The following is a 16295-nucleotide window of genomic DNA, read 5'->3' on the forward strand; positions in this document are numbered from 1 at the left end:
AAAAAAATAATAAAGAAATAAAAAATAAAAAATAATCTGAAAGGTTTCAGATTTTAAATTACGTCCAAAGTTTTTTTTTTCCCTCCCCGTTTTGTGTGTTACCTTTATTTATTAAATATCATGTTCTTCACACTTAAACCATAAAACCCAGTTCAACAGAAATATCGCAAAATAATTTTTAAATGAGCATATCTTTAGAATTTCCGATACACATTTCCGCGCGCTGGAGATAAAAAAGGTCCCTCCTCCTGCGGTGGAGTGTTGCCATAGCTCGCTTTTAAATAGTTGAGCTTGTTAATAAAAATTAGTTAACGTTTTCCAAAATATGAAATAGATAATAAAACAAATTACAAATTTGAACTTCCAGATGCCCATATTCGGGTGGAAACGTACGCTATTCAAAATTGGATGGCTCTACGTACCGTTGTTTGATCACAATGCGAAAAACATACATACATACATTTATGCAGATTCTTCATTATTTGATTTCTTTAAATATAAGACAGGCCGATAACATTTGATGGCAACAATTTGAAAAGTGAATCGGACATTTATAGTAAATGGGAAAGCGAATATGAAATCATGATTAAAAAGCAGAAATGCATAACAAGAATAATATTTTAATTTCCTGAAATGCAATGTTTAATTAAAATATCCTGCCTTTTCTTACGTAATGGGTTTTAACATAATTATTCTTCCAACAACAAAAAAAAGGGAAGACTTCCTTTTCCTTGAAGTATACACAATAAATGGATATTTAATTTATTTAGTGATTTTGTTCTATTGTTATTTTATACTTCTGAAGACGATTTAAGTGCAGTCTTCCGGAAACACCTGATTCTCATACAAGCCACTGCAGCATAAATCCCCCCCCCCATAAAAGAGACAAAGACCATGGAAGACCTTGGTCAGCAAGATAAGATTCAACTATTCTTAAAAAATTTCTCCATCCAAAAATGTGTATCCTTTATGCGATTATCAAGAAAGTTAAATGCTTTTGTAAAACCTTAACAGTACAATAAAATTATAAGTATCAGTTTCCTTTACTTAAGAAACTTCAATAGTCCGTTAATTCAAATTCCAGTCCAGCCCTTATCATTATTCTGGTTTTGAGAGGGAAAAGAAAAAGGCAATGCTATGCATATTATTTGCTGAATATTTAAATGCAAACGTATAATTAACCTTAACTTACGCAGTTAAAGTTCATCACTTCTGCAGTTATTCTGTAATTACATCCTTGTTCGAAGTAAAGGAAGTATTGTAATCGCTAAAATTTTCGGGTATTATATTTCAACGAGATATCTATTTTGAGACCGCTTTCGAATGCAATTTAACGATGATTTTGCGTGACATCTCTACGTAAGGACAGAATAAAGGACTCTTTTTCCAAAAACCGCTTACAAAAAGGATTTAAAATGGATTCAGAAGACATTTTTTTCGAGTTGTCTCTACGTACGTACGTATGTATATATGTATGTATTTCGCATAACTCAAAAACGAGGCCTCAGAACGTTGAAATGCGGCTAAGCCTAACATTTTTACCATAGCAGCCATATTTGCTTACATTTGAAACTTAACGGAATAGTGAATTAAGTCAGTTTCTGCACCTTCAGTGTCTTTTGCCAAATGAGAAGAAAAGTAAACTTTCAGTTTTGTGCACCGAAAAATCTACCATATTGGTTTTGCGTAGAAATTATATTTTCGATATTTTTCAATTTTTAATAAAGATACTTTAAGGTTTTATGCATTTTTGGCCTTGCCGCAAATTGAGAGCTGAATTAATGAGAAATCTATCTCTAATGAAATTCGAGAAACTAAGTTAAATGCAGCAAAAAATGCGTATAATTTAATATTCCGTACAAGGAAGTCATGTGGTGTACACATCAGAATTCCTCCCCCCCTCGCAATCGTTAGTTAAAAGGTTAGATAAAATAAGAAGATAAATCATATATGTGCATTCCGAGAAAAAAAATGGTACTAAAGATTTAATGTTTGAACTTGAAATCATGCAGCTAAAAATTTCATATACACAGTATCCTATGCTATTGGACTCGAAGTTCAGAGCTTTCCCCCTTTTTTGACCTTCATCTCGCTGTCGGTGTTATTATTTTTAATTGGAAAGTAAGGCGCTTAGAGCATGGGTATCTATGTATTTTGCAAAGTTAGGTATTAATTAGGTATAAAAATGACTTTTGGTGAACGAGTACGCTCCCCGTTTTCGGCAACAGCACTTAGCAGAACGGTATCCGAGAGTCCCGAAATCCGATCACTATCCGCATGGAAAAGACTTCTAAATTGAAAGCTTTCTATGTATTCTTATCGGGAGTAGACAACATGATCACATAAATCCAAACTTTCGCTAGTATTCGCAACAGCCACTCTACTGGCATAGCGGTAGCAAAGCCAGCTGCCATAGCTTTCGGCCCGGGTACTAGTAATCCAGTAGAAGACACTGATAAACGTATGAGTATCTTTGCGGCATGGAGGCACTTACAGTACTGTCGAGACGGAAGTCCTCTCGAGAGGCTGGTGATAGGGGAAAGAAAGGGAACCTCTCGGATCCGTCCCACCAGAGAGTTTCCTTTAAAACTGGGACGGAGATAGGTGTGATGTATGGATGATGCCAGCCAACGAGATACGAGGGCGCTAATTCTCAATCTAAGAAGCGCCAAAAGTTTAGTTTCCAGGAGGGAGACCCACAGAGAGGCGAGGACAGGGAAACGACATCAACCTCTGTATTAGTTAATGTACACACTTTTGTTACTAGGAGAAAATACTTTTGTGTAGCTAATAAACGTTTAAAATACGAAGAAGAGTGCATGGTTTCTCTATGAGGCGGCGGAGAATAAATACGGTGTGACATTACAATGGGCAAATTCATATTATCATCTACAATAAGCTCAAGCCCTAAGCCAACGACAGTCGCAATGCTTGCTTATTGGCTGAGATAATTCATCAGATGTCGTCAACAGTTGTATGAATTTCTTTGTTACTTGGGTAATTATAATTCAATTAGGGAAAGAGGGGAAAGATTTTCCCCCCAAAAAAGAAGGTAACCTCGAATGGGATATTAGCTTCAAAATAGCATTTTGTTTTGAAATGAAATATGTGTTGCATCACTTTTCAAACTGTTGCCACCAAATATTTTCGCCCTGTCTTATATTTAAAGAAAGTAAATAATGAAGAATCTGCATGAGTGTATTTATGTTTCTCGCACTGTGAAAACACAACGGTACCTACAGACATCAAATTCTGAATAACTTAGTCCTCCACCCGACATGGGCACCTGAAAGCCTGAGCTTTGAATTTCGAATTTGTTTATTATTTTTTTATTTCGTATTTTGTAAAACTCTAACGAATTTTTGATTAACAAACTCAACGATTTCAAAACAAGCAGTGGCAACACTGTACGGAATAAAACATTTTTATCTCCAGCGCGCGAGATTGTTCGGAAATCCTGAAGATATGCTATTTTTAAATATTTTGTGATTTTGCTGTTGAATCCAATTTTATGTGGCGTAAGCGCCAAGAACGTGACATTTAATAAATAAAATAAACGCACAAAACCTTAATAATAAAAATACAAAGTTAAAAAAAAAATTCGTGAAGCCATCTTAGCAGAAAAACTGAACACTGATATGACGAACTGAGAGAGAGGAAAGGAGGGGAAATATATATATATATATATATATATATATATATATATAAATTGTAGTAAGCTCGTCTAAAAGTTACCAAGAGCTGCTGCTCCAAAAAGTTCAACACGTTTTAAAAAAATTAATACCTATGAAAATCAAACCATTAGACATGTAAAACATTAAAAAAAAACAGAATCAGATTAAAAAGTTAAGCGGAAAATGGTAAATTAGCCCAATTCGACTTCCAAACTGGCTTTTCAAGGGAAATTTCATTTATTTGATCGTCGAATCAAGCTAACCCCATTACGCGTTTCGCCGAAAAAGACAATTGAAACTTTTTCGCTACAAAAATTTTTTAAAATATATATTAAAATATATATTTTATATATATATATGTAAGATAAAAATATATGAATCAAAATTATAGATTAAACTATAAACATTAATTCTTCCTCTCTATTCTAAAATCGTAATAACTTCTTTGCATTGCGTCATTTCTAGATCACTCTAGAAATCACTCTAGAATGCAGTTGGCGCAGCTCTGATGACGTAATCATTGGGAACTGAAACTGTCCTTGTAAACCAAAACTTTTCTCTTCGCGTGCCTCCATCTTGCATAACTACGCACTTCAGCTTTTGCTCGCTACTGTACTAAGATGTAATTTCGCTGGCTTGCTTTCTATCTCAACAATATCAAAAATGTAAATCTTCTGTGGAAAGGCACGACTAGAGTGCCAAGTGATTGTGGCTACAAATATCACTTGGAAATAAAAATGGAATTAAAACTGCTTCGACTGCCAAGTTCTTTAGATATTACCAAGTTAGCATTACTAGCATACTACGCAATCAAATTCTTCTTCAGTATGGGTCTAATCAAGCATCTACAGTGTTCCGTCTTTTCCTTGTGCTTTTATTATGACAATTATATATATGCCAATACTTAACACTGCATCGGTAATTCTAAACGTGTACTGCTATTAAATTTTGTTTAATTTTGCTGTTGAACTGTATGTGACGTAAGTGCTAAGAAAATGTTGCTTAATAATAAGTTAAAAAGACAAAAAAAGGGGGGTGTTAGTAGGAGTAGGTGCAACAGCAGACTGCGAACTCAGCGATAGCGTAATAAATCTTAACAAACCCTTTTCGGCTAACCCATAAAAATCTGAAACCTTTCTGAAATTGTTGTATTCGCTGTTTATAATCGCGTATACCTTGCTTTCATATGTCGACAGCACACGATTCGTAACGTAAAAACTGAATTCCAAAACAAGAGATTTATGTAATATAGATGAATAGATGATATCCCTCGAGATCAGGCTTAAACGTTGCGCCATTTCTAAGCATTAAATTTGTCTTTATTTCCTTCAGATAATTATATTATTGTTTCCATGTAATACAGCAATCTTAAATGGAGTATTATAGCTTAAAGCAATGCACGTATCAAAGGGGTGACTTGGGCAAAAAAGACAGGGCCTAAGATCTAAATCACAGCCACAATCACGATATAGGATATGTATATTGCATAAATCTGTTATGCTCTTCCCAGAATGATTAAATGATTTTGATGTTGAAATTTGAAGGTCATCTCCAATCAACGTACTGTTACAAATAATGCATAAAACATTCAATCATCCCACATTTTACTCCATTAATAGAAAATATAAAAAGCGAATTCAGAAGTCCTCAAGTAACACTTCTAAAGGCGTCGTCGCTAACAGTTGAGGCTAACATGAATGCAGTTGGCATGATTTAGTTTATTTCGCTATGTTTCTCTCGTTCATACGCCTTAAGACATAAGATTTTAAAACTTCATGAGATTTTCCGTTTCCCAGCTTTCATTCCACAGCCATTAGATTACGAAATGAAGTTTAACTGCGTCAGTTTTTAGGTACAACAAGCTTATACTAATTATGTTATTGGTGTTATACCAAGGTTGTTCATATATTTTTAGACGATTTTCATTGTTTTCACAGAAATATATTTTTTTTGTAAAATTTTTTGTATTTTTAATGTTCCATTTAATAACCTTTATTCTTCACTAGCTTTCTACACCGAAACTTCCAAGTCAATAAAGCTCTTTTTAGTATCGGAAGACAGATTTTATACCATTCCTCTTCAACAGCTTTCCGAAGTCCCATGAGGATTGTAGGTCGACGTCTGGACAATCCACTTTTTAAAAATTCAAAAGCGCAAAAATCCATGAGGAGATTTAGTAGGGATATGAGTGAAAGGTATGGCTTCGATACACATTTGTTGCTCCATTTTTTTGGGAAATTCACAGTGGATTTCGACAGCTGCTGCTTGCTTTGCTTTGATGTAGTTCTACTGGCTGATGGCACTGTGGGTAAAGAGAAGGTATTTCATATTTGGGTATACAATATGTTCCTGATAATATGTTAAGTGGACCTTAACAGTTTTCTGCACTCTCTTTAATTTTCATTTGTTGCTATACCACAAATCTGCAACAATCATAAATCCCAAAGAGAAACTTTCTTTAGATTCTTTGAACCATATTCTAAGACTTTTTTCTTCTCTTTGATAAAACTGAATGGATCTCTTTTTATTGCGGTCATTTAAATATACCCAAGAGTCATCTACTGTGGCAAAAATTTTCCGTTTTTGTCCGAATAATTGTTTCTCACAGAGAATTCTGCAGCGGTTCTGCTTTGGGCAGTATGTGGTGGAGAAAGACAATGCACATTATGTTTTTTCACCTTTTTAATATTCAGATCAGCATTAATCGCTTTGTTTACAGTTGACACTGAGTATTTTAATAATTATGTGGCTGTCCTTTAACTTCAAAGATTTTCTTTTAACATTAAAATTCTGGCCTTTCCAACAATCGAAACCTTTCCTTGGATATGTATCTGGAACAATTTTTCTCCAGAAAGAGCATAAACATAGCCTTCCGTTTACTCCTTGTTTAAAAGCGCTATTTTGCATGAAAACAAAATTGTCAAATAGCAGACGATGATTTACACTTTCAAAAATATAGTTGCAGATGGGGGGAAAAAATCCAAGCGGGCGATTTTTCATGGCAAAGTAAAGTCGTCTAAAAAGTTGAGAACTGCCTCTGTAGTATGGAGAAGATGAGAGTAAATTATACAAAATTTATACTTATGAAATTAAACACTGCAAATGTCTAATGCAGATTTCAAGTACTGTTAACCAGAGAACAGGGGCTCCATTACCTAGCTGACATGATGTCTGCCTTACACGGATTAAAGCCCCTGCCTCCAGAAGCTATTTATTATGACTAAGCAGAATAAGTTTACAGTGGCATACAAGGCCTTCAAGAACACAAGGACGTAAGTAACATAGTCATGAATAAACCCTAAAAAACGCATGTTACAAGTAGTACCTATAGCATTCAAACAATAAACCGAGTATACTTTCATAATTTGTACTGAAAATACGAAATACTTTCAAAACTGAGTCCAACTAATTTAAATAAAAACTATAGTACAAACAAAATATAATACATCCATTACTGCATTATACACAATTAATATCAATTAGATTCACAAATTCAAGAAGAACCATTCAATTTAGAAAAAAAATGCATAAAGATAAACTAAGACAATAATAAACTGCCAAATAAAATTTTTTCATATGAATTCAGAATTAAGAACCAATAACTTTGATACCTGAACAATATTATCATAAAATACACTGAACCTGAGATATTATTACAATGGAAAACATAAATTTGGTTTAAAAACAAAACCACTCCAAGTAATATAAAAACTCTACATCAGGTTTGCTGGCGACGCGATAGAAATACAGTACAAGAATAATGCCAACATAAATATATGAAAAATTCCGATTCCAAAAACCACATACATTCAAAAATAAGTCAAAGAAAATTATTATAAAATACTGCCTTAAATGCACATTTTACAATAGAGAACTCAAGTAAAACCAATAAAATTCACAAAAACAGGTCAACTATTCAATTCAGAAAAGTGCAAAAAGGTATACAAAATAATTATTCTAGAATAGGTTTGCTGGCATCGCTAAGACAAATGCAATAGTAGAAAAATGCCGACACAAAATTTTACAGAATTTCAAAATCAAAAACAAAATGCATTCAAGATTAAAGTAAAGAAAATTAATATAAAATAACTATCATGAATGCAAATTTTTATAATAGAATGCACAATTAATGCCTATCAAATTCACCAAAGTGAATCAATTCAATTACAAAAGAACGCATTAAAATATGCAAAATAATAAAATTGTCACAAAAATTTTCTGTTAAATTTAATTAACAATTACAAAACTAATAGGCTACAGAAGTTGTAAAGATGGTTTAAACGCAAAACAATCGACTTTAATGCAAGGACTAAAAAGGATTAAAAAGAAAACTGCGGCCACAAAGAGCAGTTATCGTCAGATTGCTTTTAATGTTCTCAAGGGAGTGCAATGAAACTGCACGTAATCAGAAAATTTCATTATTGCTCACGAAAGGTAATACAATGCATCTAAAAGGACGCTACAAAACCCATCTGCGAGAATACAGAACTTCCTTAAATGATTCTCCAACCACCGTTTGTCTTGCCTAAGTGAAAGGCAGACAAAAGAAGATGACTTTAAGAGTCCGGCAGAAAAAAAGCCTCAGCCACCAGGCGCCGACGAAAAATTTAATATGCGTTTTATCTTATCTACTGCTGCTTTTCTTACTAATTTGGAGCTACTTCTTTTTAAAACCCTTTTTTGTAGAAAATGAAGGCAATATGAATAACAGCTATATTCCACATATAATTTTTTCCTTCACTGAACGTTATTATAAACAACAAAATAAAGTAAATCAAATATATTACAATATATTTATCTGTTTCACAGCATATATAATACAGGGCGTTTATAAAGTCTCCATACAATTTTGTTTGAATAGGTTTTATTCTGAAATACAACTTATTTACATGAAAATGCAACATAAAAGAACACTAAATGAGTACAATTCAAGGTGGCCCCCCTGAGTGTCTAGGCACAACTGCCACTATTCCATTACACTCTGGAACACCTAATGTAAAGAAGTTATTGGTGTAATTTCAGCTGCCAAAATCAGCCAAAATTTATTGTTTTAATAGTTCAATGCTGCCAGTCTTCACTCAGTATACTTTTGACTTGAAAAAGACCACATACAAAAAATTCTAGAGTAGTTAAGTCTGGTGACCGTGGAACACAAAGACGTTTAGAGCCACGACCAATCCACCTATCAGGAAAAGTTTATTAAGATAATTACGCACAATAATGGCAAAATGGGGAAGTGCCCCATCCTGTTGGTAGACAACAGGTGTCAATAATGCCATCTGATACTACTTGTGGTTCAAGATATTGTCGCAACATATCGAGATAAATTTTTCCAGTGATGGTCCTTTCTGCAAACATGAAAGGTCCACAGAGCCTAGCTATTCTAATCCATACATTAACTTTAGATGTGGCTCCCTGAGATTCGTATAGCACGTTTTGTTGTTCATCAGCCGTCATTCGGCAATTATGCCTATTTAACATGGCCGCTGAGATGGAATGTGCCTTCGTCGCTAAAGAGAACGTTCTCCATTAAATTCTCAATATCCACAGCTTCCAACAAATCATAACACATGACTTGCTGAGCTGCATAGTGCTCGGCTTCAAGCTATGCACAGTTTGAATTTGATAGGCATCCTTGTTTAGATGACAGAGTAGAGTTTTCCAAACAGTAGTATGCGAAATAGAGTTCCCGGCTGAGTCTTCCTGTAGATACCTGGGAGCTAAGCGTAATCGCTTTTTGTACGCTTTGCTCAACTTGTGGTGTATCGAAGGTCTCTTAGAATGGTCTTTATCTTTAACATTTCGCTTGAATTTTTTTACTAAGATTTTTAATAGCTGCTTTGGTAGGGGCTTGTTTTCTAAATTTGCGGGTGAAGTCCTCCTGCACCTGTTGGTACGTTAATCCATGTGTACGGGAACAAACAATGGCTACTCTTTCCTCTCTTGACAGCATTCTTTCAGATCGCTTCTAAAGAAATCGGAATTAGAACGTATTTCTCAAAAATGTATACAAACTTTATAAACACTCTGTATTATAGTATACCTTTTAAAGTAATCTGACTTATTTTTTACCTATAAGACATTTCGAATTTGAAAATCTAATGACGGACTTCATCTTGAGCTTATATAGATTTAACATATATAAATAAGGTGCACACCCGAGGAAAGATGGTGTAATATGGCCAAAAGACGATAAAAAAGTTATGAAATCTTGACGAAGATTGCAGAAAATTCTTAACAGACAACACATTTATAAAACACTATTCTTAATACAAGTAGCGAATAAAAAAGCCGAAATAAGATGTTATGTAAATACCATACAAATAAAGTCAAACAAGTTTTAAATATAGGCATATTATCTATTTCCGGTTAACAGGATTAATTAAAGTATACAATAACTGAGGTTACTCCAAAATAACGCTTATCCATTTAACTGCCGTGCAGTTAAAAAAATACAGGGAAGAGGATATTATTAAATCTTATAATAAATTGGTCCAGCGATCCGGTGCTTGCTAGGCGTTCAAACCCCCAACACTTTTCCAATTAATTGGTCCATTGTATAAGTGAAAGACACCCATATTATTGTAAGAACCACTTGCTTATCTTCTAAGTGACAACTGTACGTGTAGTAAGTGCGTGCAGGAACCGCACAGGATAGTTTAATAAAGGGTTAAAAATATCCTTTATTAAACTCTTTAAAATTCACAATGCGTCGACTTGACGCTAACACACTACGCCTCACTCGGTAATTCAAATAACAAGAACTAAACTAAAAATTCGAAGATATTAACAAATAGTAGAAATTCTCTACAGGGCTCATGAAACTCCTGTTACTTAAAACCACGTCGAAAACTATTGGCAGCAAAGTGATAGCTGTTATGCCAGGTAAACCAGCAATAACTGCAGAAATTGAAGCTCACGCTACAGAGGTGACGATGATTTCCAAACTCTCTCACCTTCCTTCTAGACCTCGATATTTAAACTTTTCTTCTCAAGGTAGAATTTGCATTACTTCACACGCGCTACCAAATTTAAATATTCTGGCATTGACAATTAGGGGAATGAAGGCTTATACGAAAGAACGTAAAATTAAATTCAATTGGTTACTTAAAGTAAATATAAATCCCTACATTATCATTAATAGAAAACTATTGTTAGCAATTTTCTTCTGATTTACAGTAATTTAATCTGGAAAATATATGCATTTGATTATATAAATTATATTAGTAGTCAAAAGTTCCCTTTTCCTCCCGAGGACGCGCGTAATCTCTTTCTTCCCCCCCCCCCGTGTCTTCCATTTTTCTAAATATTTTTCTTCTACTTCATTGTTCACATGTTATTCTTATTCATTTATATTTACCCTTGTATTTTTATAATAAAATAAATGGTTGTACGGTTTTTTACTTTGAACAGGAACAATTATTCAGAAATACATGTTAGCTTAAATTGGGACAGCACTAGGGATGCTAAACGCGCCTCACAATTTTTATATACGTAGTTTACATGTTAGGTAACAGGAAAAGAAACTTGGAGAAGGGACATGATTCTCTCAGGCACAGCCCAAACAGGCGAAAAAGTCATATCCGTATCCCTTTCCTAGTGACTGGTCTTCAGTCCTAAAAAGGACTTTTACCAGTACCAGTTAGTTACGTACTGGATAAAGGGATCCTAAATGAAAAAATCTGATGTGTACACCCCATGACTTCCTTGTACGGAATATTAAATTATACGCATTTTTTCTTGCATTTCGTTTAAACTTGACTGAATTAAACTAGATTGAATTAAACCTACTTCGCCGACAGCGCATAAACCACAATAGAATAAATGCATTCTTTAAAATTCACTTTGTTTACTATAGCGACACTCTGGTGCTAGGTTCACTTAACAATATTATATTTCGTTCATATTATAACTCAGAATGCACAAAATTTATATCATTTAAAGAATTATCTAATCATTTCCACATATTCTATTCAAATACTATAATAAAGCTAGAACAATGTATAAAAGAAATTAAGCAAACAAAACAAAAAAGAAACAGTTTTTCACAGACGATTGAGTATTTCTCATTCAATTAATTCAGTTCTCACTTTGTGAGAAGGCAAAAATACATAAGAACTCAAAATATCTATATTAAAAATTACGAAGTAAATCTTAAAAACTTATTTTCTCGAAAAAATTCCAGAAAGGATTAAGCATGATTTAATGGGCAATAATAAATGAAGGCGTTATCTTTGTTGTTGCGAAGCTAAGTCTCTCTAGGTTGGCAACAAATCCACTAGTCTGCTGTTTCAAATGTAAACAATCAATGGCCACCATCAAAAAAAGGCTTAGCGGCACTTAAACAACTTTAAAATTGTTGATAATTCTAAAAATACTGCATACAGATTTACTAAAGGCATAAAAACCTTAACCGGAAGATAAGAACAACATAATTCAATCATTTTTAAAGCAAAAAATGTACAATTGACAAACATAGTATACAGAGGCGTAGCTAGGGTTTACAGCGCCCGGGGACAACTAAAGATTTTGCACCTCTCTATGTGTGCCATGAATGGAAAACTTTTCATTCTAGAATTTCGTACCATCAATTTGGCGCCCCTTGGACACTGCGCCCGGGGACAGATGTCCCCCTTTGCACCAACCTAGCTACGCCACTGATAGTATAATAGTAAAGAAACTGAGATTACTGAGCCGGGTAACAGAGTGGATATATATATAAATATATTTATATACGTTTGGTGCGGCCGATTGCAACCAAAATACGAGGTGCACATCTACATGTTATAGCAGTCCTATATACAAAATTTCAACGTTCTGAGGCTACTCGTTTTTGAGTTATGCGAGATACGTACGTACGTACATACGCTCGTACAGACGCCACGAAAAATTCTCTTCAAAATTCATTTTAAAGCAATTTTATAAATTGCATTCGAAAGAGGTCAAAATGGATATTTTCGTTGAAATATGCTGCCTGAAACTTTTCGCGATTACAATACTTCCTTTATACTTTGTACAAGGAAGTAAAAATACTCACGAAGCTATTTGCTTCTATTTGAAGAGCCAGTAGCACCTCCTAAGTGCTTGAAAAGAAAAAATAAAAAGTTAATCTCGTGCTGACGTGCTGCAATCTATGGGTCGTCCCGTAAGTAGGCGCAGAATTAGAACTTAGGCTCAGTTGTACTTTTCTTACGCGAAAGAGTACTAGTTGCTGTAGTATTCATAACCTCCAAAAGTGTTTGTTTTAATCCTAAGCAGCGATTGGGCAAAAGATTTCGCAAGGCAGATAAATCGAGAGAAAGAGTGACGCAAAATGGTGTACAGCGTATCCTTGAAAAGAGGATGTATTTAATTAAAAATTAAGAATTTAACGATCTAGTGTCCATTTATTTCAATTACGGTTAATAATTCTCTTTCGTAGTTTATATTTTACATATATATTATAGAGTTTGGCTTGCTTTGGAAGCATAAACTAGTCCAAACTATTGAGAAACGTAAAGCGAATTGAAATAACTACAGAGACTTAAAAGGGTTTAAAATAACCTTTTTATAAAATAACCATTTTATAAGAATAGAACTTTGCACATAAAACCACACGTCTTGTGCTACCAAAATCAATTACTACTTGTGGCGATCTAACTAAAGTAACAGCCAAATTCAAATTTAAAAAACGTAGATTAGTAGTCAACGGCAACACAATTAAATTTAAATTGAAGTTGGCTCAAAACTCTAACCGACGTAACAATTAAAAAATGAGCAGAAATAACGCAAAGCCGAAGAAACTTATCAGAGATGGCAAAACGTGGCCTCGGGTAAGTAACGTGATCTCGACAGGCCTTGGGTGAGTAACGTGATCTCGATCGAAAGACATTCTGTGTTACAATCGAAAAATCGCAGCTTAAGTGCTATCTAACTCATTTACATTTTTGGTGTGGAAACGGAAAAGTTAATTATAAATAACTGGTGAATTTAAATAATAACCTTATAATAAAATTATTTTAATGAATCCAGCTAGTAATTGACAATAATTGAAAGTAAGCTGCATTTACTGCTTTTAAACCACTTAGTTCGTTAATTAAGAACAGAAGAAATTTAAGAGAAAAATTAAATATTTTATGCTTTAAACTGGACGATAAAACATTGCCGCGTGGAGGATTTAAAAAAAAATTCATTTCGAATAGTGGCAAAATATGCCTTTTAATCGCTGAATTTGCGGATTAATTTCGAAGCACAAATACGTTATGTTTTGCCGAGTGGTAACAAGCTTCATTTATGGCGCTGATTTTTTTTTAATGAACAGTCCCTTAATTTTGGATAAAATATGAAAGCAAATTCGAACTTAGGTGGTTTGGACCCGCCGTTTTTTCCTACTGCGATTAAATTCGAAAGACAAACATACTGCGTTTAGCCGAGTGGCAACACTTTTATTTTATATTGCTGGGTCTTCGGATTAAATTCGAAACATAAATATCTTACGCTTTTCAAAGTGGAACTTTTATATCACTGATTTTTTATCAAAAATTCCTTAAATTCGCGTAAAACATGAATTAAATTATAAAAATTTTTTTAGAATCAAAATTCGGGCTTCAAGATGCACATGACAGATTGGACGACTACGTGCGTTCAAATTTTGTGTTGTTAAGTGCCACGATTATTCTATAATGTATACATCAATTTACATTCAATTTACATTCAAGTTACTTCAAAACATATTTCAAAATAGAACTTACTAAGTATGGATTCACTCTTTTAAGATAATTCTACTATAATTAAACTTAGGAGATAATATAATCACTATTATTTAGTAAATAAATTATTATTAACTTACTTTACAGCAATTGCACAAGTAGTAGAATAACTTGTTTTCGCACTAAATGAATTTAAGATCATACAATATGTAACTTAATGCATACATTATAGAAAAATCGTATATATTATTCATATTAGGGACAGAGATTGCGCCATTTTCTTTTAAGGGTGACCTAACAATGCTCAGATTATAAATACACTTAAATTATTTATAAAGTTGTTGATAAAAATAATTCTTAAATGTTGAGGCATCATCTGCTTTTAGTGTTGTTTGTTCACGCATTTATCTTTGCCTTTTTCTATTTTTCGTAGTCAGTTTCGTGTTGTTCAGATGCTTTGAGATAGTAATTTCTCCATTGTTCCGCGATAAACAAACTTAACTTTTAGACTGGATCTAGTTAATCTGCAACTCATTTAATCCGCTCTCGAATAATCAGGATTTGCCTGTATTCAAAATAAATGTGTCATCCATTGGAATCCTTGAATTCCTGATTGGCAGCCTTAGGTGATAAAGACTGAACCAGAGTACAACAGAAATAACAATATTTAATTTCTTTCTTCTCATATATGAAGATGAGTATATATATATATATAAAACACAGATTATTATGTATATTATTATAACGAATCTAGGGATGATAAAAAACACGTAATCGCATCAAAACTGATGTTTTTGTAGCTATAAGATTTCTTCTTCTTTCCTCGGAAAAATCGACAATTCACGTATACTCTTTCAAGCGTAAAAAAATTCGGCGATCACGTGAAAATATCACAAGATTGAAAAGCACGAGAAAGGAAAATGGCAGTAATTTTTTAAACCACTTCATAAGCCAGGCGACCGCATCGAAATAGCGCAGCGGTCACTGAAGCAACAGCGAAATTTCATTACGCCTGTCAGCTATACAAGATAGCTTATTGTTTGATGTTACCTAACTGTCCATTTCAAAGATTCTGACATTATTGTCTTTGTTCTCCCCTCCCTATTCCTGTTCTTTTATTTTTCAGTCTCTTTTTTTCCTCCTTGGACACAGTGCTCTGCATGAAAAGCATTCCTTCGATTTTTATTCGATTTATTTATTAGGAAGAAAATAAATGCTTGAAAGAGGGTGGACTTGAAAGAGACAGAAAATATGTGATTATTAGGACATATCACGTAAAAAAGAAACACCTGAAGAATGCTCAAACCCTTACTCAACTAAACAAAATTAAGGACTTTCGTTCCGGAATTCCTCATAGAACACCAATTTCGCCCATTTAAAATTTTAAAAAAATTATTAAAAAAAAACTGACTGAAAGCTTTCAGATTTTATATTACGCCCAAACGGGCCTTTATTTAACCATTTGTCTGTTACCTTTATTTATTCAATGTTCTTTGCACTTCAACTCTAGATTTCAATTCAATATCACAAAATAATTTTAAAAGAGCATATCTTTAGAATTTCTGACACACAGTCTTGCGCGTTGGAGATATAATTTTTTTTTCGTACAGTGTTGCCACTGCTCGCTTTGAAATCTTTGAGTTTGTTAATCAAAAACTCATAAATGCTTTACAAAACATGAAATAGATAATAAAACAAATTCCAAAGTTGAGCTTCCAGATGCCCATACTCGGGTGTAGGCGTACGTTATTCAGAACTGGATGGCTATAGATACCGCTGTTTTATCAAAATGCGAGAAACATACAGACATTTATGTAGATTCTTCATTATTTAATTTCTTTAAATATAACACAGGGCGATGATATTTGATGGCAACAATTTGAAAAGTGAACCGACATTTAAAGTTTTCAACGCAGACATGAAATTTGGAAAT

At 33.6% G+C, this 16295-nt stretch overlaps 1 protein-coding gene across 10 annotated transcripts in view; it reads right to left on the reverse strand.

Annotated features, from left to right (window-relative positions):
- The window catches only part of Orp8 (Oxysterol-binding protein-related protein 8), a 298051-nt gene that overhangs the window by 183989 nt on the left and 97767 nt on the right, over positions 1–16295 (reverse strand). The gene's annotated exons all lie outside the window — the stretch shown is intronic.

This window comes from Stegodyphus dumicola, chromosome 2, assembly GCF_044657685.1.
Source record: "Stegodyphus dumicola isolate Sdum_Otavi_A_Nest chromosome 2, ASM4465768v1".
NCBI classification, from domain to species: domain Eukaryota; kingdom Metazoa; phylum Arthropoda; class Arachnida; order Araneae; family Eresidae; genus Stegodyphus; species Stegodyphus dumicola.